The 27,584-nt window shown below is 38.0% G+C and overlaps 1 protein-coding gene across 5 annotated transcripts in view; it reads left to right on the top strand.

Moving 5' to 3' along the window:
- Nucleotides 1–27,584, top strand: part of sema6cb (semaphorin 6Cb) — a 138,023-nt gene that overhangs the window by 7,668 nt on the left and 102,771 nt on the right. For 3 of the 5 annotated variants that reach the window (XM_026284002.1, XM_026284003.1, XM_026284000.1), the window contains exon 2: nucleotides 9,695–9,796. The gene's annotated coding sequence lies outside the window, so the exon portion shown is untranslated. Of the gene's footprint in view, nucleotides 1–1,606; nucleotides 1,681–8,731; nucleotides 8,909–9,694; nucleotides 9,797–27,584 lie in introns of all 5 variants that reach the window. The other 2 variants (XM_026284001.1, XM_026283999.1) reach the window with 2 other exon arrangements.

The following is a 27,584-nucleotide window of genomic DNA, read 5'->3' as shown; positions in this document are numbered from 1 at the left end:
ATTGTGATCTTTTTTGTTTGGGGTTAGATATTACTTTGTAACCTTCCCTCATCTAATGCTCATTTAAAATGAATCTAAATAACACTTATATTTTAATTAATTTTAAATGTAATCTTTTGTATATCTCTAAATATATATTTTTATACTGTAATAATAATGGTACTATGTCTAAATTCACTTGTAGCTTTTCTCTCTTACATTATTTATACTAAACTAATCTGTTGCAGGGTTGCCTGAACTGGAAGCCCTGGGTAATTAGACTGCTTTTCAGGTTCAGGTGCTTTTTACATTATTTAGACTAAATAATGTGTGGAAACTAAATGGTTTGTGTACAATTAATAAATCGGCTTATTGGAATCAGTGAGAATTTTTATGTTTTTACTAGTTGATTTCAAAGTAACAGTATATATCACAGTATATTTATTTTTGCTTTAAATCATGTCCTTATGATATAAAAATGAGACATTTCATAATTCTTGTCACCAGTGTCTAGACCAGTAAACGGTCAATGATTAAATAAGAATAAGAAAATAATTACAAGCAATTGGTAATAAAAAAAACTATAGTACAGCAAATAAGAAATGTTACATTGTATAAAGTAATCAAATGTATAAAAACACTGCATATTCTTGTAAATTTAAATCTATATTTCTTGTTAAAGTTGCAAAAGTGGTTTAGTCAAGAGAGGCCAGAGATTTTCTCTCTTTTGTTGCTTGATTAATATGAATGACAGACAGCAGGAACAGACTGCTGTCACATTAAGAACTACCTGGATCCAATATAATGTCTGTTACATGCGTTTTCTTTCTGAGCTATTTGTGTATTTAACTGTTCAAGGCTTATAAAGCAGCAAACGTAACTCTGTTCAATACTCCAGTGCTCTGAGCTCCCGTCTTCACATACTTTATATAGTGGAATTAGTTCTCTTTCGCTGCTTATTGCATTTCAACGGCTGATTTTTTTATTTTATTTTTTAACTGCAATGTTTAAAAACGCATGTAATCGATAGGTTTTCGTGACCAAGTAGCACAGCAATGTTACATGAGCATGTTACCATGATGGAGACGATGGTCCAAAATCTCTAACCATTGACAAATTTCTACCAGATAATTGTGCCTACCAGTATATCGGCCAACCCTAATTGGTACATTTCTAAGATAAAACCATAAGCCTCACTAATCGAGTCATCGGTTGTAGATTCTCAGTGTTTGGAATTATTGCTGGATCTGCTGATTATTTCGGAAAAGTTCACAGAGCTTTCAAACTCCCAAAATGGGAGCATGTAAACTCACTGAAGAGACTCAAACATCAAGCAAGACCGCAGACAAACAAAAGCAGAGCTAAATCATTTATTCTCAGGTGTTCCGCATTATTGACAGCCTCTAAGCAAGAAAAAAGACCTTTTATATATGTGTTTTATATTATTGGCATGACGGTGACCTTTAAGAGTCTCTGAGTGTTTCAGGTTTGTTTGTTTTGTTTTGCTCTAACTTTTATAGGCAGCCATAAAGAGCATCTGAAATGCGCTCATCGGACTTAGTGCTGGATAAATGACTTGTCTGCCTCACTGCATGTTTTTAAAATGAAAATTTTTATGTCTCTAAAGAGTGAAACGGAGCAGGAAATTACAGCCCGAAGATAAGGAGATTCTTCCTCTCACAGAGGCCATGGAATCCCAAGGTAGTGCAACACCACCCGTCACTCAACCTGGACTAACTGCAGAAGTCAAAATTTATTTTGTGTGTGTGTCGGAGCCGGCGGTATTACTAAAACATTGAATCTTGTTATAAGTAATTGTAGATACGATTTTAAAGTTATATTTGTATTAAATATTAATGCATATACAATGGCCTTGAAAATCTGCATGGAAAATGCATGAATGTCTTTACACTATGAAACAAAATGCACATTATAAACCAGTCACTTTTAAAATGTAAAAATAACTTCAAAACTGCGTTCACATATATTTGGCTGTGAATTATAAAACAACTGATAAATCACCTTGGGACCAACGGATTTAAAGTAATCGCAAGAAAAATAGTTCTGAGAAAAGCATGATGAAAGTTAATTCTGGGAAAGGCATGATATTGGAAAAGCTGATTTTTATTTTTAATACATTTGAAATTTTCTGTAGTATTTAAAAATACAGAGTATTTTTGTTTTACTGGGAATTCTAAGAAAAATAAAAAGGTTTATAATAAACAAACATGCCTGGTTTTGGATATTCCAGTGAAATGTTATTAATGAAACCGCTCTCATTTTGTTTGATTTATTTGGAACTTGATGGATGCAAACCAAAAGATAAGATTATTCGTAAGAAATCAAGTCTGGCATTCATCCAAAAATGGCTTGATATTTGAACAGTAAATCTATCATTTAAAAATAGCTAACCACTGCCATATGCCTTAAAGGGACAGTTAACACAAAAATGTATTTTGTCATCGTTTACTCACTCTCATTCCAAACCTATTAGAGTTTCTTTCTTATGTAGAAGATAAAAGAAGATATTTTGAAGAATGCTGACTCAAACAGTTGATGGCCCCCATTGACTTCCATAGTATTTGTTTCCTTTCTGTGGAAGTCAATGGGGACCAAGAAATGTTTGGTTCTTTAAATATCTTTTATGTTCAACATAGGAAAGAAACTCTTACAGGTTTGGAACAACATGAGGGTGATCAAAATAAAAAATTTTGGGTGACGTGTCCCTTTAATAAAACTCCATGTCTTGACATAAAAATAATGTCAACCAGTGGTACCTGCTGATATCTCTGCAAGTATATTTACTCTTGCACCGTATACACCATCATGCCATCCGGTCTGTGTTGGTAATTTATCCTCAGGTGTGTTTTAGCATGAACTTTATAGTGTATATTTAGCGTGACCACTGGTGCCATTTTCGAATCCTTCCGATTTCCAATCCCCTATAAATAGAAAGTCTAGTATGACCTTTGTAGATACTACCAAGGCATTCTTGTGCAGTTCTCAGAAAGAGACTGATCTGAAGGTTTAAAGCTCCGTATCTGCTTTGTACGTCTGAGCCAATTTCAGTGAGCGTGTGCAGATAACCTGGGTTTGGTTTGGACTCTGTCGAGTTACAGATTAGAAACAGACGTCCCTCTTGCACTATTTCTGCAAACGCTCTTTTAGAGACGGGGTTTATTTTTAGGCCTGGCTGTGGACATGGGGGCCAGAATTGAGACTTGAGGAAGGGGTATAGAATAACCCCCCTGGCTCTCAGCCAGAGTGCTCGCTAATAACCACCTCACATTCCTCAAGTATGTCCCAATGCCTGTTAACCATATGATGACTCATCTGTGCATGTGGGAAGGGAAATGCATGTGTACATCACAGTCTTTTTTGGTATTTTATCCTTTCAAGCTATTTGTGATTATAACAGGTACCAGCAAATATCTCTCTCCCACAGACACGCACACACACACATTTCTGGTGTAGTGCTTCCAGGCTGCTTCATTTGATCTCAGTTTATTGCTTTCTCACATTATCTGCGTGTTGGCCTGCAGCTCATCCCTGCGGAGCAATCTCTGATGTATGAAAAACAACTCTCCATAAACACATTTCAACCACAGAGACTGATATTACCCCTAATGTATCTCTCACTACAGGCATAAACCTAGATTGTCTCTCCTCCGTCTCTCTCTCTCTCAAACTCTCTCTCACTCTCCAGTCCCTTGTGTCATCATATAGTGATCACAGTGGATATTACTGGGGGGCGTTCAAGACTCCATGAAATAATCAAGTCTGCCCCCCATCCCACTCAAACCTCCCTCTAGACAGGACCCCTAAAAATATCTCCGGTGTATCTCATCATCATATACTAACAGTAACTGGACTTCTTCCCCAGTGTGTGTCACATCGAATATATGAGCTTGAATATAGGGTGAAAATAGGCTTACAAATGTATTAGTTGGCTTTTGAGGTCTTTTTTCTTTTTTTTTTTTTTGATTCGTGAAGCCCTCTTTCACAGCAATATTCCTCCCTTCCAATTCACTGAATGGATACTATATATGGCTGCATGATTTGGTCAACAAATAAAATATTTTTGAGGATTTTTGAAAATAATGAAATTTTTTATTTGCTAAAGTAACTTTTTTTAAATAAAAAGTCTAATTAATAATAGCAGTATTAGCATTAAGTAAAATTCAATTAAAATTTAAATAGCAGTATAATTATTTTTTTCAACATCTTGACTCAAGGATTCTGTATACGAGTAAAAATGATAAAGTAAATTAGATATATTGTATTTAAAAAAAAAAGTGATAATATATTGAATATAGAGATTTTATTGGTAATGTTTGTTGTAAATTCTTCACTTGCACATCATTTCATCTGAGATATTGCTGTCATTTCTTCCTTTTCTGTGACCCAGTGTTGTTATTTATTTGTATAAATTTGTAAATGTCAGAATGCACATTATAAGCACATTAATGCACATCAACTCCCATTATAAGGCACCTTTATAAGCAAATTGTAGTTTGTGTGGAGCATTCAGCTCCGAGACCGCTGTAACAGGAGATCCTTTATGTGATTTTATTCTATGTAACTGTACAGCCCTAAATACTGTAGGTAGCATAATATATTTGTAAGAATTTGAAAAAAATCATTTGGAATTGCTATATCTCTGCTTTGGAGGTCACAACGTGGGCAAGACATTTTTAGACAGATACTTTACCTTTTGTGCCCTGTTAATTAACTGCTGGCTGAAGCATACAGTACGTGTCCATTCAAAGTGTCCCTCAAAGCTCACAGTTAACCATAGCGCTCAGCGATACAGCAATGCTGCTTTCAGATTTAGATGATTATTATTTTTTTTCGTTCTTTCTCAATTAGCATGATAATAGCGTGTAGATAGACGGGAAGAGCTAATCTCATTCCTCTGTGACGATCGACAGCTTATTATCACACAGAATGCGCCATCAGTTAAACTAACATGCTGAACCGCTCTATAAATCTCTCATATCACACACCACCAGCAGATGGGAAGGGGACAATGGCAGATTGTACTTCACTTTAATAATATTGTGTTTCTTTAGCAGAATCGCTTCCACCGCTATTATTCTGTCGTAAGTCTCCTGGTGGGTCTTATATAAAATAAGAAGAGCGAGAGAAAACCGAGGCAGTGCGTGTATAGTGATTTTAGGTTAGCAGCTGAAGGAATATGTTCATCTCTGCTGAAAATGAAGGTGGCATATTTGCCACCCAGATTGCATCGGACCACCCTGTAGTGTTTTAAGTGAAAATACTTTTAAAAACATTTGACCCCTTTTAGACAAACTCTACATATTCCCCTTGACGCTGTCCGACTGGGTCGAAAGGTCAAGGGTTAAGCAGGAGCAGTGTGTCCTGAAAACCAAAGCCATTGATTTTTCTTCCAGAGGGAAGTTGAAGGTGGAAGATGCCCAGGGTCCACTCGTTTCACTCTAAGAGGAAAGAAGAGGGGGATATGGTGGTCTGGCATCCTCAACTGGGCTGAAACTGAATCCTGACCTACATCTCTGCTTTTTTTAGTAAACGGAAACTACTTCTGCCAAGTAATTCCTGGCAAAAGGTGGTAAAGGTCTAAAAAAGTGTTCTGAATCATCAATGGATGGGATGTTTGACTGTTTTGAGATTTTAATATTTTGCTCTGGAGAAGATCCGCGATCGTCTCACTAAAGTTTCTTAAGACAAGTATAGGGATGCATGATATAGGCAGTTATCCATAGAGAAGTTATTTTTAGTTTATCAGCATTGGTTGATAATGGATATTTTATTGTTCATTTTTATTTCTACATTTTTACCTTTGTTGTTTTCATAGTCCTTATAAACAGTAATGTATTACCGCTTACATGTAATATTTAGCAAATCTCAAAATTAATATCCATTTTCATTTTGTACATTTGTAATGTTTTAAAATGCAAGTTTATTTGTAGCGTGTAAATGCACAGATTTTTAGTGTTTAATTGTTTTCATTTATTTAGACAAAATTTCAGTAAGCAAGTAGTCTCAGCATTAGACACGCAACCCTCTAGTAGAGTGTTGTGTGTGTGTGTGTGTGTGTGTGTTTCCCTGTGATGTGTGTTTTGGTGAGATGATGTCCATGCATTGTTTATCTTTAGTAATACTCCCCAGTGATCATCTCTCTCCAGAGATTTATCTGGGATGATGAGACCTCTCGCCTCAGGCACTCTGACTTAATCAAACTCCAACAGCTCAGCGAATCACGTGTTCCTTTTAGGAACTTCCCTCGGCTTGGGCGAAACTCAGTTTGTGCGGTTTGGAAGGATTTGGTTTGTGTCTTTAAATAGATGCTATAAGGCGAAGCCAAAAATGAGCATTTGCAGTGAAATGCAAAGTTAAATGTATGCTGTATTTATTCGAGGGTGATTTAAAATAAGCAGCGATACTTGAGTACAGAGCTGTAAAAGTTTTCAAATAAGACTAAGCCAAACTAGAGTAATAAAATCTCTCTCTCCAGTTAATCTAAGCGCACAGATGCTGGAACGCTGCCTATGGCTCACTCAGATTTGTTTTGTTGTAAACGTTTCCAGCATGTTCCTTTTTTTCTAATTTTTTTTCTCTCTCTCTCTCTTTCAGATATAAATTTAGACTTGGGTGAGATTCTTTTTGAATGACCACATGCCCATTTTAAAAAGCTTATAGGTAAAAGTTTCAAAACAGATTGAGTTCTGAAAAATGGCCGATTGCAATTGCACGTGTTTGGTTTATGTAAAAGTCATTTGGATAATGTAACATGTGTTTCTATAGCTCAGTTAGTAGAGCATTGCGTTATCAAGGGCAAGGTTGGGGGTTCGATTCCCTGGGGACACATGATAGGTTAAAATTGATATCCTGAATGCACTGTAAGTCGCTTTGGATAAAAGCGTCTGCTAAATGCATACATTTAATTTTAATATTGCTGTTTTTCTTTTTAAACGGAACTTCAATTGTATACTAAAGTCCATGGTGGTACAAGACTCCTGTTTGTTTCTACTGCATTTTACCATGGAAAAAAAAACATTGGTCTTGTCTCAAAATGGACTAACGGCTCTGGCTGAACTCCTAAAAAGCATCACGAAACCTCTAAATATACTCCTATTGATGCACTTAAGTTGTTTTTCTATGATTCTATTCAATGCGCTCCTGGCTGAAGTAATGTAAAAAGTATCACCATCATGGACACTTTGACTTTGAAACCTGGGGTTTTTTAGATGAAGGTGTTGGAAAAAGTACAGAATGGATGGTTTAGATGTTAGCCCTTTCCTCCCTGACAGCCTCGGCATGAACTCTGAGGAGTGAAGGGTGACCAGCTGGCCAGGGTTCTTATCAGTGTTTGTGCTTTAAAAGCCTTTGAGGAATGTTGGCAGAATGACACTCTTATTCTGCTCGCTGCAGACCATGGGTTTACAAGGACTGTGCTTGGAGAAACATTCTTGTGCTGAAATGCTGATCTAAGATCAGGTTTCTTGGTCCTCAGCACTGGTTAAGCTGTACAGACTTTATTTTATTTTATTTTTTTGCATCGATCCAGACATGGTGTACTTTGTGGTACTGACTCTGAAGGTGCAGAGTTCATTGTACTTGAATATATGATGCTTTAAAAAAAAAAAGCTAATGAAGACAAATATTAACAGGATGTTAACAAAATAGTTCACTCAAAAAATGAAGGTTTCCATACAAAAACTGTTCATAGTGACCTCCTCTTGCAAAAACTGAGAAGAAAAGCACCATAAAAGTCCATAAAACATGTGAATAATGTTTCAGGTCTTTTAAAGTCATACAAAAATTTTGTGTGCAATTAAAAATTTTTTGTAACAATCTTCAATAATCCCTTCCAGTGTGTTGTTAACCACCGTGAATGATTGAATGGATTGAGTGGAATCAGTTGTGTTCCTGAATTAATTGTTTTGTTCGATTTATTGAAAGGGTTAGTATAGTGGAAAGAACTGGCTCAGAAGTGTGATTCATGAACTAATGAAATTGATCCGTTTCTTAAAAACTAACTTGGTGATTTGGTTCCAGTGAATTATTGAGTTTGTGAATAACATTCTAAATGTATGTCTGTTCCTCACAAAATGACTTGAAGACTTGAAATATAGCACACAAGTTCATTGACAACTTTTTAAAGACTATTTTATCCATAACAGACTCACTATCAAGACCCGTGTGAAGGTTCTTCAAAAATATCTCAATTTTTTTATGTTCCACAGAAAAAAGTAAACAGCATATGGGTTTGGAACGGCATGAGAGGGAGTAAATAATGGCAGAATTTAGATTTTTGAGCAAACTACCAATTTTAATGCCAGATTTTATCTTGGATTTTCCACACTGAGCTTTGGATTTCACCCAAAACCAGTCTTTTGCTTTGAGAAGCTTTGAGCGTAAATGTAGAGAAGATTTCTGTCCGGCACTGACCAGGTGATTCTGGTCTTCTGACTTTCACTTTAAATCGAACAACAACTGACAAAATGCTTTCTAAATATTGAATGTTTGTATAATTTCCACTTTCACACATTCAGGTCGTTCATTATTACTTGAGCTATATGAAAGCCATTTAACAAAAGTAGGTAGTGCAGAATTCGTCGAATTAAGAGGCTGCTCTGCATGAGCATAACTAATTCACATTGCCCTGAAGGGGATTTGCAAGTTTAAGATCATTTTGCAATATTAAACATGGCTGTTATTAGATCAATTTCTCTTTTTTTGTAATTCATATTACTCTCTGGTGATACAGGCAGCTGGAGTTCTGCATTTCCTCTGTGTCTGCAGACCGTCTTTATGCAAAGCAAACTGGGCCGAGAGACAGACAGAGAATAAGGTGCATGGAGCGAAAGCGAGAGTGACATGGAGGGAGATAAAGAGAGACAGACGGACTGACCAAGAGAATAAGGAAATGCAGCGGAGACGGGCGGTGAGACGGGAGATTTGTGAAGACTCTGGTGCTGTCAGTAAGGAGCTGGCTTGAGCTAGTGTCTCATTCTCACGCGGCAGATTGGAAGAGCAGATTGCGCTCTGAGATGCCCTGAGATTTGGGCAGCTTCCGATGAGGGATTTGTAGAGATTTGGTTAGAAATCTGCCCATAATGAATGTTAAGTGAAAAGCGCCTTCATCATCTTCTCAGCGAAGACATTGTTTTCTCTGAGCACTTGTTCTGTTAGTTTTGGCTCGGTGTCTAAGTGTCACAGTCCTGAGATGACAGTCTATAGCTTCATTGACTAGTATGTGCAGATCACACAAACAGACGTTTTATGAATGAAAACGCCTCATTTGTTTGTCTGTGGAGACAATAGATGAGAAGATGTTCTACAGACGCAACAGACTTTCTTACATTTTTTGGTGTTTTCTGTGGCTGTCATGTTTTCTTAACGTTTTGGCCCCCCATTGCTAATTTCAGATAACTAAAGATTTTTTCACATTCTTCCCAGACATGATAAACCATTGTAATTTCTAGGGCTGCACAATAAATCACATGCAATATTTATTTAATGGGCATCTTGTAAGTAAAGCTGGTTCTATAATCAGCGGTAAATCTTCGTCATGAATAAAAATTTAAAAAACCTTTAAAAACCTTTACTGACCCCAAACATGCAAAACTAGTAAATTTTACGAGTAAACTTTATTATTATTATCATTATTATTATTGCAAAAAGTGTTTTGGTAAGCTCAAGTTTGATAAATATTTGTCTTTGTTCTTAGGTCTGCCGTGGAATGTCACAACTTCCTTAAGGGGTCCAACACTTTACCCTCAGCTTAATCACCTGACTGCAGTCCTGCTGTCTCATTGGATCATCTTTGGAGGTAAGAATCTATGGCATGATGTTTGTTGAACCGATCGAAGTCACTTGAACGGTTTGTTCTGTTTTCTCCTCACGTCCTGCTCTTTTGTTGAAATTTGCTTGGCGAAGTAGGGTTGAGCCCATCTGAAGGACAATGACTTGATTTGACAGAAAATTGAAATATCATCCAACTTCATTATTTTGGCTGGACTATTCACCCGAGGCTGTCGCGTGGGGGACAACGTCTGTCAATTTTCCGAAGACTACAAATATAATTTAAAAGAAACATCTGACAGTCTGTTAGACAATCTGTTTAAATCAAGTCTCACGGCGAGCAGGCGACAAACGATAGAAAAGTATCACAGTTGGAGAGGGTAAAAGGGAGGTGGGCAGATTTTCAAACACTTCAGAAAAGAGAAACAAGCAGATGACGGAATCAGAGAGAGATCACTTAAGAGAAGACAAAACAGATGAGACGGGAGACTTGACATGAAGAGTGGTAAAAAATCTGCTGGAAACACGCATGAATCACAGCGCACCTGTGCAAGGCCCTTTTACTCATGCCCCCTGTCTGCCCAGATATCCCTTAGAAATCAAGACACATCCCACAACGCTGGACGCAGGGCTGGTGGTGACAGGCTCTGTCGGGCCGGCTGCAGAGAGCAGATGGCTGGCCAGATGCAGGGTTGAGTTTGACCTTGGGCCCTGTGGAAGTCTAAACATCATAGGCGTCCTCCGGCGCTTCCACCTTTCTGCCGCTCCACGGAGCCGCTGCTTCGCTCTGACAGCTTATGGTTGTTTTATTTAGATGAGCCATATGGAGCCATTATGTGCTCCATCGTTTAGCTACTATCGCTATTCCCAGTGTAGTTTATCACCCAATGTGTTTTCGAACAAAGAAGAGTTCAAGTCCCCCAGACTGTCCATGACAATGGAGATACGCCATAAGATATGACTAATCACATTCAGCTCTGTGCTCGGACAGAAAGGGTGGCAGAATTATAATTGGGGTCAGCTGATGCAGACATGATGGAAGGGATCTTTAGCAAGTCGGCAACGCTAAGATTTACAAGCGCATATGCCAGCTTCAGCTGCCGTGCATTATTTTACCCAGAATTCTGCTGCATACCACATGGGTTTAGAAAGATGCGAGGGAATGGTGATTGTTTTCTCTCTCTCGATTTAAAAGTGTGTGGAAATTTGGGTTTGCATGGGCTACACAATTAATCGAAAATAATCACAATTACCATTATGGGTGCCGTTAAATGTGTGAAGTGTTGTTTACAGCATTTTTATTTTATTTTGCACTGTATGACACACTTATCCTACATTAGGATACACAATATTATAATCTCAGTTTTCCAATACTAAGCCACTAATAATTTTTAAAAACTGATAACTGATCCAATATTAAAATTCTGTACTATTGTCTATTTTATTTTATAAGAATAAAATACTAAATCAGTCATTTTAAATGAAAGTAGTGAATTCACAACATTGTAATGTACAGTTACAATGTAAAAAAAACAGTTTTGTAATGTACATATAAAAACTATGGTTTCCCTGGTGAATTTTTGAGGCTGCACAAAACAATTATTATATTTAATATATTTGACTACAAATCTGCATTAATTATCAGAATTGCATTGAGAAATAATCAACATTAATCAGTTCTTATCTTGTTTTAGCTGTGATATCATCTGATTCATTGAGGTATACTTTATTCTCTCACTAAGGTCATTCTACTGTTTCCTCCAGGGAGCGTCTGTTTCCTAATGGCTTGATGGCTTTTAGCACACTGTTATCAAGTGCAGTGTCTACCGGTTTATTTATTTATTTGTTTGTTTTTTCATGCAAACACTTGTGGTAACAGATATGTTCCCCGCTAATGGTACCTATAAGTCTCTTTCAGTCTCAGTTTTCTTCAATAACTCGTAGCACAATTCATTCAGATTTTCAACTTCATTTTACAGTATGGAGTGACGTTGACACTGTAAGAGACGCTGATAGATGTTCTTGGATCTCTTCCACTTTTGAATCTTCAATTAATGTTCATCAAGTACAATTTACTTTCCAATCTTAAAAGAAAGCTGATCAAACACTTGGTGATGTGAAGACAGAAGTGAGCTTATTTTATTAATTTTTTGAGTCTTTGAATTAAATTAATTGTTGACTTCTGGCAGGCTAAAAAACTAAATGTCTACCTAACAATCAAAATAATCATCAATTCTGGATCCACATCATTTTTCCAACAAATACTCCTTTTCTCATAAGAGGTTTATTAAACCACAGGTTATAGCTGAATGGGCAGATGCCAGCAAAGGGTTTGGTCCACCATAGCTTTTTACTGATTTATAAATTCTCTCTCATGGTTTATCACTCTCATTAATGTCAGCACCTGCTGTAAGCGGGGCTCTATCTGTCTGCCCGCAGGCCCTGCAGCTGTGCACTGAGCTCCGGCAAACTGCCCATCAGTCCTGCCCCCTTCCACTCCACCAATAAACATTTGGCTGGATAGTTGTAAAAACCTTGCTAGAATCAGGTGCACTTGCTCTGTTGATTGTAAATGTGTGTTTATCATGAGTATGCACATTCCAGGTACATTGGCATAAAGAAGTATTAGCCTGATTTTTACATATTTTTCTACCTGAATTTATTCATGCATTCACAATAAAAATGTAGTCAAAGGAAACATGGAAAACAAAGTGTATATTTGTTGTCATGTGGTTCATTTAAAGGGATGGCCCACATAAATATGAAAATCCTGTCATCATTTTGTCACTGTCATGTCATTCCAAACCTGTATTACTAGCTGACTTCTGTGGAATGCAAAGTTTTGGTTCCCATTGACTTACTTTGCAATTTCTGTCCTAACAAACTGTTTAGACACTGTTTAGCATTCTTCAAAATGTCATCTTTTGTGTTCCAAAATAGTCAGTCATAAAGGCTTGGAGTGACATGAGGATGAGTAAATGATGATAGAATTATTATTTTTTTTATTACCCGTGTTGTCTCTGTGTAATAGTAATTGCCCTGTTAGTCTTTAAAATCAGCAGAAATTAAATTGGAGTCGGAGACTCTAAAGGCCCCGATATATACTTCAAATGAAGTTCGTTTTCGTTCTTCATTTGGGGGCGGTATATTGTTTTTGAACATTCCACAACGCCCCCACACTGCTGGAGGTGGGGTGAAGATTACTGTAAATGTGTCGAGAAGCTTGCGCAATTGCCCTAAACACAACTAAAATGCAATGACAGCGTATCAAAGTGTGAGACGGGATCCAATGGTCAGAATATGTTTGCAATACAAAAGAACCATTCCACTCCCATAATCGGTCTTTAAGTGTGAAAACTGAAAACTATAGCATGATGTGAAAAAAAAAAATACTGGAGTCATCTCAATAACACAAACCTGTTTGTTACTTAATTTTATTAGTGTTCATTTATTTTATTAAACTGGATAAATTATTACACCTTTTTATATTTTATTTGGTGTCAGGATTTGATAAAAACAAAAGTTTATTATTGTATGTTCTTTTGGCATTTAATTTATTGTAGTGGTCGACCGATATATCGCCAAGGCTTATATATCGGCAGATATTTGGCATTTTTCAAATATCGGCATTGGCTGAGAAGTCTTTCTGCTTGGCCGACGTGTTCGAGGCGGGACTTTTATTTTGACAGCACTGAGACAAGCAGGGTCTGAGCGCACACAGTGCTCACACTCTCTCTCTGGTTCGTCGTCGTTAACAGGTGAGTTCTGTCTAATACAGATAGAAGTCTGTCTAATATTCAGATAGAATGGTTAAACAAAGGAATTAATGTATACAGAAAGTATTCTAAGGATTGCTTTTATATTAGGCCTATTAGTAATAGATACTAAGGTACTTGCTAACTTTATATCTTTACTCTTTCCTTTAATTCTTTTCATTGCTCTGGAAAACTTGCATTTGATGTTTCTCTGTCACTTTTTGCGTAACTCCAGGTCGTCGAAAACCAAGCTTCGTTGCAAGTACTTTCTAGGAATTAAAAGCTTTCTCTGAACCTTTAGGGTCTCTCTGTGAGCAATCGTAAATGTGTGGATATTTTTGTGGCAGCTTAGCTATTTGTCACAGTTTATTCATGTTGCTAGTGACTTGGAGATGTTGTTTTTCTGCCTTACCACCACTGAATGAGAAACGAACCGGGGGAAAAAAAATCGAAGAAGGTGGAGTTCCAGAACACACCCACCTATTGAATAATTGCCAAGGACCAATGGTAGCTCAAAGGTGTTTATGAGCCAAAACGCACGCTGTTTCGAACTGCTGAAACAAACTCGAAATTAACTTTCTTGGCCATATTTTTTTCAGTGATGTTATATCTGTTCGTTCTTCAATTTTGTTTGAAGTATATAGAGTTCTTTAGTGGTTAATATTTCCAATGGGGAGAGTGGCACCTCATCTAGAAGGCTTCATATTATCACAAAAACTCTTTCCTAGGACTACAGGCTTCTCTTGCATCAGCAAAGGTCACGGTTCATGACTCCGCAATAGGAAAAAGACTGTAAAAAATAAAACTTCTCACCAAGAAGAACATCAAAGCTCACATCAGGTTTGTTAAAGAAAACATTTCATGATCCCAAGACCTTGGTTTATTCTATGGTGAGATGAATGAAAATGTAAATAGCAAATACAGAATTTTACTGTAAAAAAGTGATATATGTACAGTGGCATTATGGTTGATTTGGCATGTTTTGCTGACCTTGGTGGCCTCTGTGGCTTATCATTGAAAGTAGCTTGTATTCAACCATATATTGTCTGGGCATCTGACCATGAAGTGAAGCTTAAGTGTAACAATGTGACACAGCAGGACAATAATCCAAAACGCAGTCACGTTGACCTCTGAAGTACTGAAAAGAAATAAAGGCTCATATCAAAATTACAGTTGTTGTTTTTTTTTTATTGCCGTTATTATTGTTTAATGTTGTCTAACCATATATTAAATTTAAGGGGGCCTTTATGTTTTCCTCGGGGCAATGAGAGTCTGCATTATCCAATTTCACTCAGTGAAATTTTCACTTGGGTTCCTTTTGGGCAGCAGGTCATTTTTTGTTTGAAATATTGATACCATTTTGTTCTTCGTATAGGAAATCGATAAGGGGGCAGTTTGTTTTTTTTTTTTTTTTTTTTTTTTTTTTTTGGATTCCCTGTACTGTATGTCAATAATAAAACAGAAATTTGCAAATTATGCAAAGAGAATATTCCTTTATAAGAAGCTTTTGGAGTTTTCAGATTGAGTTTATTCTTTTTTTGGTGTGCAGAACTGAAAATGGCATTAAAAGAACAAGCAGAGTAGCAGGAGGAGGAACAGAAAAGGGGAGTCATGGACCAAAGCAGCGTCCCCCTCCTTCTGTTCTTATTCACAAATTGGTTTCTTAGGACCCGGTGCCACTTTACACTTTGTTTGTGCATTCAGTGTGTTTTCTGCTGCCTTTAGTTTGTCTGTTAATCCATCATTGCTGGCGATGGGCAGGGAAAAGCTCACACATTTGGAGCCAGGAAGCACCTCATGGCTCATCTGTGTCCCTTGATCCTGAGAACAGCCATGCTGGTGAGATTGCAGACCCCTCAGAGTCTCTCCTTCTGGAAACTTCAAAGTCAGGCATTGGCGATTTGGAAGACAGTGAGGCAAAGTCTGTAGGGAGCCTTCATGCAGGTCAGCCCAAATCTTTAGCTGAGAGCCCCTGGTTCAGTGCAGGTGGATCTGAGGTCCGTGTTGAGGGAGGGAGAGTTGCTGTTAGGCAGATGGAGAGGGATTAACCCCCTCCACCACCACCCATCTTTGAATTATGAATGTCCCTTCTCTCTTTATGTCTGTCAGCACAAGGCAAGACTTTGAACACAACCCTGTTATGTCCCTCTATGCAGTTATGTGTCATAAAAGGCATTTTACGGTTTCTGAGTCAGAAGTCATTTCTTTCTTGTATACTTTTACTCTATCATAGACGGAAGGTGAACCAACTGTAGGCTAAAGCGGTGGAAATCAATGTATAGGCTATATAATTTAATAGATCACTTATTTTAATAATACAGACTGTTTTGAGAGAATGTCTTGAATTTGATGTATTAAGGGATAGTTTAACAAAAAATGAAAATTTTTGTGATTATTTTGTGATTTAAAAAAAAAATCAGGATTCTTTGATGAATAGAAAGTGCTATGCTATGCGGAAACTGATTGAAATCTGTATATCCCACATGACTGCCATAGCTGCGTCATGTGTGAAAACCTCTAGGTTTGTTTATTTTTAGAAGAACCTCCTTGTTCTGCCTGAGGTAATATACATGATAAAACAACTCGTTTTTCTCAAACCGTAACTCTTGTGTAGCCAAGAACTTGTTCACCTTTCATACCTGGCCAAAAAGAAAGTTAGTTTTGGACCCGGGGATGCAGTGTGATGCTGATGTTTGAACTTGTGTTGTGCTCAGGGAGGCAGGGACTCCACAACTGCTGCTGTGAGGATTCACAAACACAAAGGAGTGGCGAATTCATGAAAATGAAACGAATTAGGTTAATACGGCCTGTTTTATGCAGAGATCCTTGAGGATGACATTTGTTATGTTGCACGAAAATGTAAATGAAGAGGAAAGCCTTGCTTCAAGACGTCTCTGAGGGAGCCAGGCACTGTGTTCACAGAAAATCCAGCAGGTCTGGGATCAGATTCCACCTCGTCTTCTCTAATCACAGACAGAATAGACTACAAAGCAAAACAGATCTAGAAATATCGTTCATATAATGTTTCATATTCTTAGACGCTTCATTAATATGGCACAACTTCTAATTCTCTCATTCTGTATTTTTAAACGTATCCTTATATTTGGTGTAGTTTGGTGTCTGAGCTCATGGACTTGCTGTATTCTGTTTTACAGACTCAGATCTGCCAATGACAAGTGACCCTGTCTCATAGCATTGAAGAATTGAGCCTCAGCCTTTTAGATGCCAGATCTGTCTGTCTCAACAAAGACCGAAAGAGAAGACTCTTGTCTCATTACAATTCAGATTCTATAAAAGCAATTAGCTTAATGGAGACTGTGGTGACAAAGCTTTGGCTCTCTTAGGAGATGTGAACCACCCTACTGTGATTTACCTTAGACAAAGACTGCACCTTGGGAATTTAAGTTGGCGTACTTTTAAAAGTTTGAAGTAAACAACTCTTGCTCATTTACTTTACTCTTGCCCTCAGTTAAGTGATGGACTCTAGCTGAACAGAAGTCTAACTGAAGACTGGTTGTGTTTCATTCTGTTCCCTAATTCCCTATGACGTGCTTCTGGACATTGTGGACAAATGTAAGTACTAGCAAGACCCTTGATACACTGAAGTTTGGGAAATTGATGACTTTGTCTCCTGTGACCTGGCTGCGTCACAAGAACAAGTAGCTGGTATTTATCAGCACTGTTGTGCACCTTCACTGTAGATGTAAAAAGTACATTGACATAATGAAAATGTCCTTATTTAGTTATGCATGTTCATCATGTCCCTTATATTTACATTAAGATTACCTCTAGACTCATCTACCACAAATTTTTTATATTAATACTAATAATGAAATAATGTTGTGTTGCCTACAAAATGCTCGATTTTAGTTTAGTTTCTCATTTTTGTTTTATTCCTGTGCTATTCTTGTGCTATTCTATTCCTATTAGACATTTATCTTTTATCAGCTTATGAAAATAATTTGTAGGTAATTGGTATTGGCCAAAACTTTTAATTGTTTGTAATTGCACTTAAATTGTAAATATAAATTTTACTTTATAAATTAAGGAATTTATTTGTACATGATAGTATAAAAAGTTTAGTTTAACAGTTATCAACTATGAAATGCAAATAATTGTTGGATTATCCACATTGGCTAGAATTTTAATATTGTTTCATCCCTAGTCTTCTATCTTTAACTAAAACATAAATTCCTGTCTAATATTTAAAAGTTTGCATAATTGTTTATTTTTTATGCATTTTAGGGAATAGGGATGATAGATCACATGAAGAAACAACTTTAAAAACTTAAGAAGGAATAGTTTAATTTCTAGTGAGTAAATATTATTGCTAGTTTCACGGTGCATTGCATTCTGGGAATTTCTGGGGTGTGAACATTTCTCTGCTTGGTGTGATTTGGACAATGGGACAGCCTCAAAAATGGCTGACTCCCTGAGCAGCACACTACTAAACTGGGGAGTGGATTGAGACACAATGGGTGCGTGACAGTGAATGTGACATACTCGGATCCTTCTCGTCTTATTCCTTCCTCACTTGCTTTCTCCTTCATTTGATCTCAAGTCATTTGTCTCATTACTTTAATTTAACAAAGCACTTCGCCGTCTTTGTGGGGGAGGCCTCTCTTATATAAAGGCCTGATTGGAATAAGGAGATGATGGTGGTGAAGGAGCCATTTATACAAGATGAGAAGGAAGGTGGTCTCGGCTATTTTGAGTACCAACCCATGCCCACAAAACCTGCCAATTAGTTTAAGTGGCCTCCCAGCGAGCTGGATTAGTCCCGTACCTTTCTGAAAGAGTAAGAAAAGCACTTTTCTCACAAAAAAGTGGCAAACTTGTTTAAGTTTCTATGCTGTAATTGCAGGTCTGGGTGCAAAATAGCATGTTACATTACAGACGCCCACATACATGTTTTATGCTGAGGTAAAATGACTCCTTGTTTAAGCTGTGCAACCAGACTGCTGTTTTTCTGCGCTTTATACCTGTTGTGTTGCAATGTTCTTTTGTTCTGCCAAGCTGGCTGTCTCGAAGTTTTCTTCGGTTTTCCATTTATTCTCACTTGGCCACATTGCTTCTCTTGATTCTCTTTAAGGGTGCTACATCTTAAAAATAGCCAGTGTTCATTTCGATCCCGTGTGTGTGAAATGCGTGGTGAAAGTTTTGACCGGAATCCAAAAAAGTGGTTCCCACAGTCTACGCGCCGCAGGCAGGACAGACAGCGTGTATCGATCAGGGTGTAAAGCGGGGTTTGGCCGGAGATTAATACTGTGCTCAGCAGAGCTCATGAAGTTGTTAACGTAATGTGGAAAAACCGGTGTGATCAGCCATATTGACAGCGCAGGGCAAGGCCACTGATTAAGTGAGTGAAGTGCATTTCACAAATTCACTCTGGTTCCCACATCATCTTTGTTTCCTGTCTGAATTCTTCTTCCAAAGAAAATGTTGTTGTGCTCCTGTATGAGCCTGTGTTTGGGGAGTAACAATCTAACATTCGCATTTTTCAGCACGATTAACTTGGCATGGAATTTGTTATTTATTTTTAATAAGTAGCAGTGTGATATAAAATGCTACAGATTTTAAAGCATTTTTAAACTTTTTCTTGTGACTCCAAAGGTGTTGTGCACGCACATCAGAGTGAACAAATATGCTCAAACATGCTTTGATTTATGCATAACATGAAAAAAGTCTGATTTGTCACTCAAATAGTTAAATTTTGGTTCTTTTGGCCTACTTTTTGTAGCTATATACAAAATATTACAGTATTTAATAATATAAAAAATATATTTAGTTAAATGCTTCTTTTGGCCACTTTTTTTTTTTTGTTATATGAATGTAAATAATGACGTTTTCTAGTTTTGTCGATGAAATGAAGGTTTTTTTTGAAAGTATTAAATTTTACATTTTGTGTTGGTGGCATTTAGTGTAAATTAATGGTAAAAACAAACTGCTCCAATTTACATAAAAGAAAAAAGGAATACATTTTTTTGCCGTAGTAATCCAACAAGTGAATTTAATGCACTGAACCGGTTTATTTAAATACGATAGTTTAGTAAAAAGACTTCTTTTGTGTAGTGATACAAATGAATATGAATATTTTTTTTGGTAAATAATCTTACAAAGTAATAATGTTTAAGCCGTGCTGCTGCTTGGTCATTGTTTCACTGAAATATATTGTTAAATTGCGCTGTTTTCTAGTTTTATAGGGGGCGTTCAGTGCAAATAAATCTGTTCAAATGCTGTTTATTGCCAGTGTTTTCAGCTTGTGCTTTAACTTCTGTCTTTTAACAAACTATACTCTTCAGAGTATCTTCCCCAGCACTGTTAGGGTAGAAGGACACGTCCAGGAGATAGATGGTTTAATCCAGCAAGTCATAGCAGAAGAGAATTTTTAATAAGAAGAACATTAGTTATGAATCTTTATTTCAAGCTGCGTTCTTCATTGTCAGCACATTTGAAAGCTTAATTAATGCGTATGTGTGGTGTCCGAAGCCTGAAGAAATTGTTATATATCTTTTTATTGGACATGAAAGGTCACCTTGAGAAAAGGAAATTAGACTTTCTCCCCCCCCCCCACCCCCCTCTCTCTGCCCATATGAATGAAGCTGACCTGCACTGGAGAGACGTGTTAGTGAGGTTTTTAATCAGCATGGATATTTGTTTATTACCCTCAGCCTGAAGCTAATTTACTTCATCTCACTCACTTTCCTGTTTCAGGTCATTTACATACAGCCCTCCCCCCAAGGCCTGCTGGGACAGGATTACTGTATTAATTGCTTTTCGGTATGATGGAGAACAAAGCATCCTTTCTTTTCCTCTTCCTCATATACCAAGCGACTAATGCTACGAAGTTTGCAGGAAATTAGCCACTTGGGACCAAATTGTATTTCGGAAAATGCAGCTTGTGTGCGAGAGCTCATGTACTTGTCCATTTGTAATCATCTGTGAATCTGGTACCTCAAGGACACGGAGAAGCGATACGATGGCTTCAATAGTCGACACACGTGCACAAATGTACACAGGTGAATTGATTTTTGGCGTGATCGCTACACCAAAGTGTGATCGAGCGTCTTTTTGCAATCATGGGTCGCGTGCCAGTCGTCCCGCGCACACCGCGGTGATGAATGACCTCACGATGAGGCCTGTCACTGGTAGGTAATGTCACTAAATCTCCCACCACAAAGACCGCAGCATGTTCAATAATATCGACTGTGTGTGCGTGTTTGGGAGCTCATCCTCCGTTTGGGGTGTTGTAGGATATCTTTGCTTTCATCTTAGTGTTATAGGATCTGTTTATCTTTTGATATGTTTCTGTTGTTGGATATAGATGACTTCGATGACCGATCCAAAGAGCAAAGGCAGAGTGGCCGGACTGATACAGATCAAGATGAATGGAGGAATAATAGGCTGAATGGATGAACAGGAAGAAAACTCTTTATCCGGAGGGTTTAACATTTTGCTAAAGGGTTCTTTCTTTTTGGATCGCCTACATCTGGGCCTTTTGGGCAACATCTAAAGTTGTCCTTCATTGCTAAGGCCAGATGTCAGTGGGTTACTTCATTCTTTCATTCATTATTTATCTATCTCCTGTTTGATTCAGGTCTGATTCGATCTGAATTTCTGCCATGGCACAGTTGCTTTTCAAGCTGTTTTCCACCCACAAATTTTTCAAAACCTGCGTTTAGAGTAAGTGAAGCTTGCAGTATCTATCACCCCAAATCTCAGCGCATTTGTTAGCTGTTTAGAGCTATACCAGCTCACAGACGGTGTAATGATGTCCTCAGGACAGATGTTCATGGCTCGAGAGATATTTCTCTTTTAAGTCCAGAGATGTCTTCTGAAGCTTGATGCTTTTGACTAAAGTGTCTCAAATTGAAAAGCACAAAACTCTGGACCACCATCTGTGTTACCATGGAGACTTTTTTTTTTTTTGTGTGTGTTTTTTTTTTCTGGAGTGGAGAGCACCAGTTCCATGGTGCTCTAATTGCCCTGTCAGACAGTGGTGCGCGGGGTTTTAATGTGAAGTTTGGCTCTTAATGCCAGGAGTAGAGTTCTGTGAGTTTGTTTAGAGTTTGTATAGAGACAAATATTTAGTGAGGCTGAGAAACCTGTACGTTCCTCAGTTAGCTAAAGTGTCTTTGTAAGTGTCTTCACGAACAAAATAAAATAATGTTTGTGAAGGTCTCTTTAAAAGTCGATGTAACTTCTTGGGAATAGTTAAAGACTTTTGCTGAGTGCTTGAAGCATCATAGGTCTAAATGGGATTTTCACTTGGTAAGCCATTTTTTGCTTAATTAAATGTAAGAGGGTCCACAGTTTTAAAAAGGAAGTGTTCTTTTATTTAAAGAGTCCTTAGAAATGTACAGTACACTACTGCCTTTCAAAAGATAAAAAAAAAGAAGTAACACCTTTTTTATTTATTTGACAAGGTGAATAAAAAGTGACAGAACATTTATCATTTTACAAAAGATTTCTATTTCAAATAAATGCTATTCTTCTGAACTTGTATTTTATTTATTTTAAATATATATATTATTTACAGTAAAGTATTACTGTGACCACAAAAAATATTAGGTAGCACAAGGTAAAAAATATTAGCCTGTTTTCAACACTGATAACAATAGGACCAAAGAAGTTATGAAATATGTGATTCTGTCAGCATTTTTCAACATATGTGGCTTGGTCTTTCGTAAAAGAGTTGCATAGCATGCAGGCGGCAAAAATAACTTCAGTGTTTTGGTACCACAAACTTCTGAAAAATTCAAAAGCCTTAGCAAAAGGTTTCGGTCAGCGTTTCATAGCCACTAAGTAGTCTGCTGTTGTTGGCCTCAGATCCGTTTGAGTTTGATGTAACAGTGCGGACCTGAGACGCTGCAGAGTTGTTGATGTAAAGCATTTTTGCTGTACGGTAATGGGGAAAAGATTGCCTGCGGCGGCGATTGCAGAATACTGGAGTCTGTGTGAAAGAGAGCAGTGGTGATCTCACCTGCCCTGAGGCTCCTGCTCTGGGGCACAGAGCACATTGTGTTTCCTGCAGGGCCACGTGTGCAGGCGGGCGCCCCTCTTCTTCCCACAGCCCTGGGTCTACTGTTGATCTGCCCTTGACTCTGAGGAGCAGCCGACAGACAGAGCACGGTAATCAATTACTTCCATTTAGTGGTGAGCAAGGGGCGTTCACACAGCCATCAGAGAGAAATGGAAGTGAATGACCGGGTTGGACTGATTCGCCATCACAGATTGACAGCATAGCATTAGAATGGTTTCACAGCATAAATGCAACGTCAGGTGTATGTTTTATGCCAGCAAACTCTGATGAACACGCATCGAAGACTGACACGGAAGAGAAAAAATTGTTGAATAAAGTCATTAATTTTGTTTTCTTTGTGCACAAATAAATGCGTAGCTTCGTTAATTTACGGTTGAAGCACTGAGGTCAGATTCTTATTAGGATCCTTTACTGTGGCAATGTTTCTAAAGCAGGAGAACAACAGAAAGAACGAAACTTTTAACAATGTCCTTTCTGGGCCTTGAATGTGATAGTTGCATTGCTGTCTATGCAGGTTCTGAAAGCTCTCGCAGCTGCACAGTTCATTGATACAATATTGGTTATCAGCTGACATTGGAATTAATTTTATTTCATTGGTATAGGCTGATATTGTATATTTAATAAAAAGTTTTACACTTTTTAAATGTAGATAAATTTACTGCCATGTAATGTTTGGTAGCTAATAATTTAATAACACTGTTAAATATAATCTTTAGAAATTCTTAAAATACATATTTTACTGCACATTACAGTGTAAAAATGATTTGATGCCTAAATTTTAGCATTTGAAATTATAGATTTGTATTTTTTTAGTAATTTTTTTTTCTTTTTTTTTAATCTAAAAAAATTAGATTCGCCCGTTTATCAGTTATTAACTCTTTACTCGCCATTGACGAGTTATCTTGTCATTTAGAAGACAACACTTCCCCGCCAAAGACTAGACACTCGGAGACACTATTACACATCAGTACACATGAGTACAAAACCTCCTGAACATAAACGCACATGAACAGGATGGAGAAACAAGCAATCTCTCATGTAAACAGATACATATGAAAAATAATGCGATCTTAAGCATAGACTGCTTATAAATGAAAACTGCATATAATGTCACAGAGTAAAATGTTGATCCAGGAAGTGGTATATGTCTGTGCAACATTTGGAGGTATTGACGGAAGCGATTAACTGGATTTATGTTTTGATAATAGTGAACTTTTTGCTCAAAGTTATGCATTTTAATGAAACCTACCTATATTCAAGTGTTGATTTAAAAAAGGAAGCTTAAAGCTAGAATAAAGAGATTGTTTTGTTTAAAAGTAGAGGCTCTGATCTTTTATTTTGGTGCATTGCATATTTGAATATTCATACAGCAAAATATACTGGAGGCCATCAAAGTTGAGTGAAAATCTTCAAAATCGCTGGCTGTGGCTGGGGACTTTTTTCCAAAAATACTAGCGGGGAAAGTGTTAATAATGAAACACTGTTTTTGTGTGCCGAGCGAAACCGGACGTTGAAACCCTGTACGGTGAACTTTGCTTGGCACTATTTTGATGGCGGTTTAATGACAGGGTTTATGGTGTTTTAAAGGCAGTGCTTTAGGGGAGCTCGGCTGCTGAGTTTATGATTTTGTCAGACAGCAGTTTGACCTGTAGGCTTTTATTCTCCTCAAACACGCACACAAACCCTCAGAGGAGCTGGAAATGCCAGAGGAGGTCATGGTTGTGTTGCGTTTGTTCTGTGTGTACAGCGAAAGAGAGTGCAAGTGTGTCTTCTGTTGACACTGAAGCCAATCAGCATGCCAGGTTCGATAAGTCTGCATTGCTCTCACTCCTCACTCTACCTGGCATTGATATGCGCTTCATATCGGATACTATCTAAATATTCTTTGGCTTGCATTCCGATGTGTCTCCAGTGTGGTCGGATAAAGATACGATCAGTCTTACCAGAGGAAAATGGGAAGCTTTAAAATACTAACAGATAATTCAAAAAGCTTTCTGTCTTTCTGTCGTTCTCCTGCTTTAGAAACATTGCCACAGTAAAGGAGGCTAATAGGAATCAGAAATAAAGAAAAGGGGAAAATAAAGTTTTAAAGTGCCTCCGTAAGAAAACCGACCAGGAGAACAGACGTGACTGAGGATTTGGGAAGAGAAAAGAGAGATTCCTGTTTTGATTCAGTTGAATAATTCTTCAGATATTGTTCAATGAAGTAAAGGAAAAAGCTAAAAACGCACTCAATACTTGGTTGGGGCTCCTTTTGTATGTATAACTGCTTCATGGCATTGTTTGTCAGATGTTACTTCTCTTCCTCTTCACAATTCCCCATAGATTCTCTGTGAGGTTCAGGTCAGGCATGTTGGTTGGCCAATGAAGCACAGTAATACCATGGTCATCAAACCACTTGGTAGTGGATTTGGCACTGTGGGCATGTGCTAAAGTCCTGCTGCAAAATTAAATCAGCGTCTCCATAAAGCTTGTCAGCAGATGGGGGCAGCTGTGGCCTAATGGTTAGAGAGCTGGACTAATTACCAGAAGGTTGCCAGTTTGAGTCTCGGTGCTGGCTGTTAAAGTACTCCTTAAATCTCCTGGTAGATGGCTGCATTGACTTTGGACTTGATAAAACACAATGGACCAACACCAAGCAGACATCACAGCTCCCCAAATCATCACTGACTTCGGAAACCTCACACTGGACTTTGGATTCTGTGCCTCTCCAGTCTTCCTCCAGACTCCAGACCTTGATTTCCGAATGAAATGCTAAATTTACTTTCATCTGAAAAGAGGACTCCACTGAGCAACAGTCCAGTTCTTTTTCTCCTTACCCCAGGAGTAATGCTTCTAACATTTTTTTCTGTTTCAGGAGTGGTTTGGTTCTAGGAATGTGTCGTCTGTAGCACTTTTCCTGAGGACTTCTGAGTTTGGTGACTCTTGATGCGCTGACTCCGGCTTCAGTCCACTCCTTGTGAAGCTCTCCCAAGTTCTTGAATCAGCCTTTCATGGCAATCTTCCCAAGGCTGTGGTCATTCCTGTTGCTTGTGCACCTTTTCCTACCACACTTTTTCCATAAAGTCAACTTTCTATGAATATATTTTGATACAGTGCACTGTGAACAGCCAGCCCATTCAGTAATGAGCTTCTGTGGCTGAGGGTGTTGATGATTGTCTTCTGGACAACTGTCAAGTCAGTAGGCTTTCCCATAATTGTGGTTGCATGTTCTAAACTAGCCCAAGAGGTACCCAGTATTTATACTCCAAATTTATCAGACTAATCAAGCTCAAAATGGAATATTCAGATTTAAAAAAAAAATACTTAATCCCCCCCCCCCCCCCGTAACCATTCGTCATTCACCAGTCGTAACCATCCGTATTTAAACAAAAAAAAAACAAAAAACGAATGAAATATTTCTGTTTGTGAATAATCATTCTAGAATATAAGAAAGTTTCCAAGACTCCAGTGAGCCAATAATCAAAAACAATGCCAGATGTTTAAAAAAAATCTATCAGCAATATAACATTCAGAACTTGTTCGGTTGTTTGGGCCAAGCTTCAGCAGCATCAGAAGCCTTTTCTTAGAGGAGGTGAGTGGGATATTAAGGTGTAAACGTCTAAATATGTGGTTCTGTCTCTCACAGCTTTCCTCGCCTTGCTGTGTAAATGGCTGCTAATGTCAGTAAACTGTCAGCTGTTTTGGCTACTATAAGATCACAGCACATGTGTTCCCACAACCCTTGAGCGCCTTAGATCTTGGGAAAAATGCAGAGGGTAAACAAAAGCTAGCGTGTGATTGTGTTTTCTTTTTGTCCCTGGAGTTTTCTGAAAAATCACAGTGATGACGGGCCAGTCTTGGTAGGGCTATTTTTGGCATTAATGTTTTTAGTGGCCGAGAATGACATGGAAATGAAATTATCAAGGCATAGTGTGAATTTGGCACTTCAGCTTGCCATTGTCACCTCCAAAAGCTCTTAAAACAATCAATTTTAAGTCTAAGCCCTGTCCTTTTTTGATCTTGACTAAAAAAAAAAAAAGATTTAAAGAAAATATTAAAGTTTCATATGAGAATAAGCATTGTTTGAGATGAATATCAATCACCAATCACTTTTGAAAACAATGAATATTCATATGAGCTGCTGAATATTTAACATGCAAGGTCAAGTACCGTAAGAGCACTTGGGCAGTCCAGTGGGAAGCAAATCTAAACTTTCTCACATCTCCCTGTGCATTTAACAGGCTAGATTCTTCTACATGTGTTGCTAAACCCACTTCTGCTTTATGTTAGTTAAGCTTGTCCAAACCCGAGCGAGGGGCTGTCAGTGCTGTTCTAGCTCTGCCGAACACCAGCCGTCTCTTTTGGAACTAAATACAAGTGATCAAAAACCTGGTCTGGCACCACCACCCACACTCTCTCTCCCCTCATATCCAGCCCTCATTACTGCCACATGAATAACTAATGAAGGATCAATGAGAAGGGGCATCTCTGGAATGCTGGATGGAGTCCACTTAACTTCTGAGCTTTATAATTCTCTCACACTCTGTTACAAACTCCCTCTGTCTCTCCGCACCTCCTTTTCTCTCTCTTTGGTCTTAATTGAATGTCTCTTAATGTAAATTGCTCATCATTTATAGATGGGTCATGATGGAGAGGACAGCCTCTCTTTCTTCCCATCCCAGATCCAGGCCGCTTGAGAAAGTGTCGGGATGGCACATGTAGTCTTTTCTTCCCGGCTCTCATGCTGTGGATGATGTTTAGGTGGTTCTTTAGCTTTCCCCAGGTGTGTTCTTACTTGTCAGGTTTGCCGGAGGGCCCAGCACCATCTCCCTCGCTTCTCACCTTAGCATCTGTCTACTCCGAGCCTTTGAAGTCTCTAATTGACTTTTCAACCGCGTAAGGAGTAATTGGGTTTTAATTACCATTTTACATTCTGTTTTGATATTTAAATCAGTCTTGTCATCTGAGAAAAGAGCAAGTCACTCTCCGTTCTCTCCACTATCGCGTTGTTGGTGTGGCGTATCGCGATTCCGCTT

The sequence above is a fragment of the Carassius auratus genome, chromosome 16 (assembly GCF_003368295.1).
Source record: "Carassius auratus strain Wakin chromosome 16, ASM336829v1, whole genome shotgun sequence".
In the NCBI taxonomy this organism is placed as follows: Eukaryota; Metazoa; Chordata; class Actinopteri; order Cypriniformes; family Cyprinidae; genus Carassius; species Carassius auratus.
Note: the sequence above shows the minus strand (reverse complement) of the source record. Positions and strands in the feature narration are given on the sequence as shown.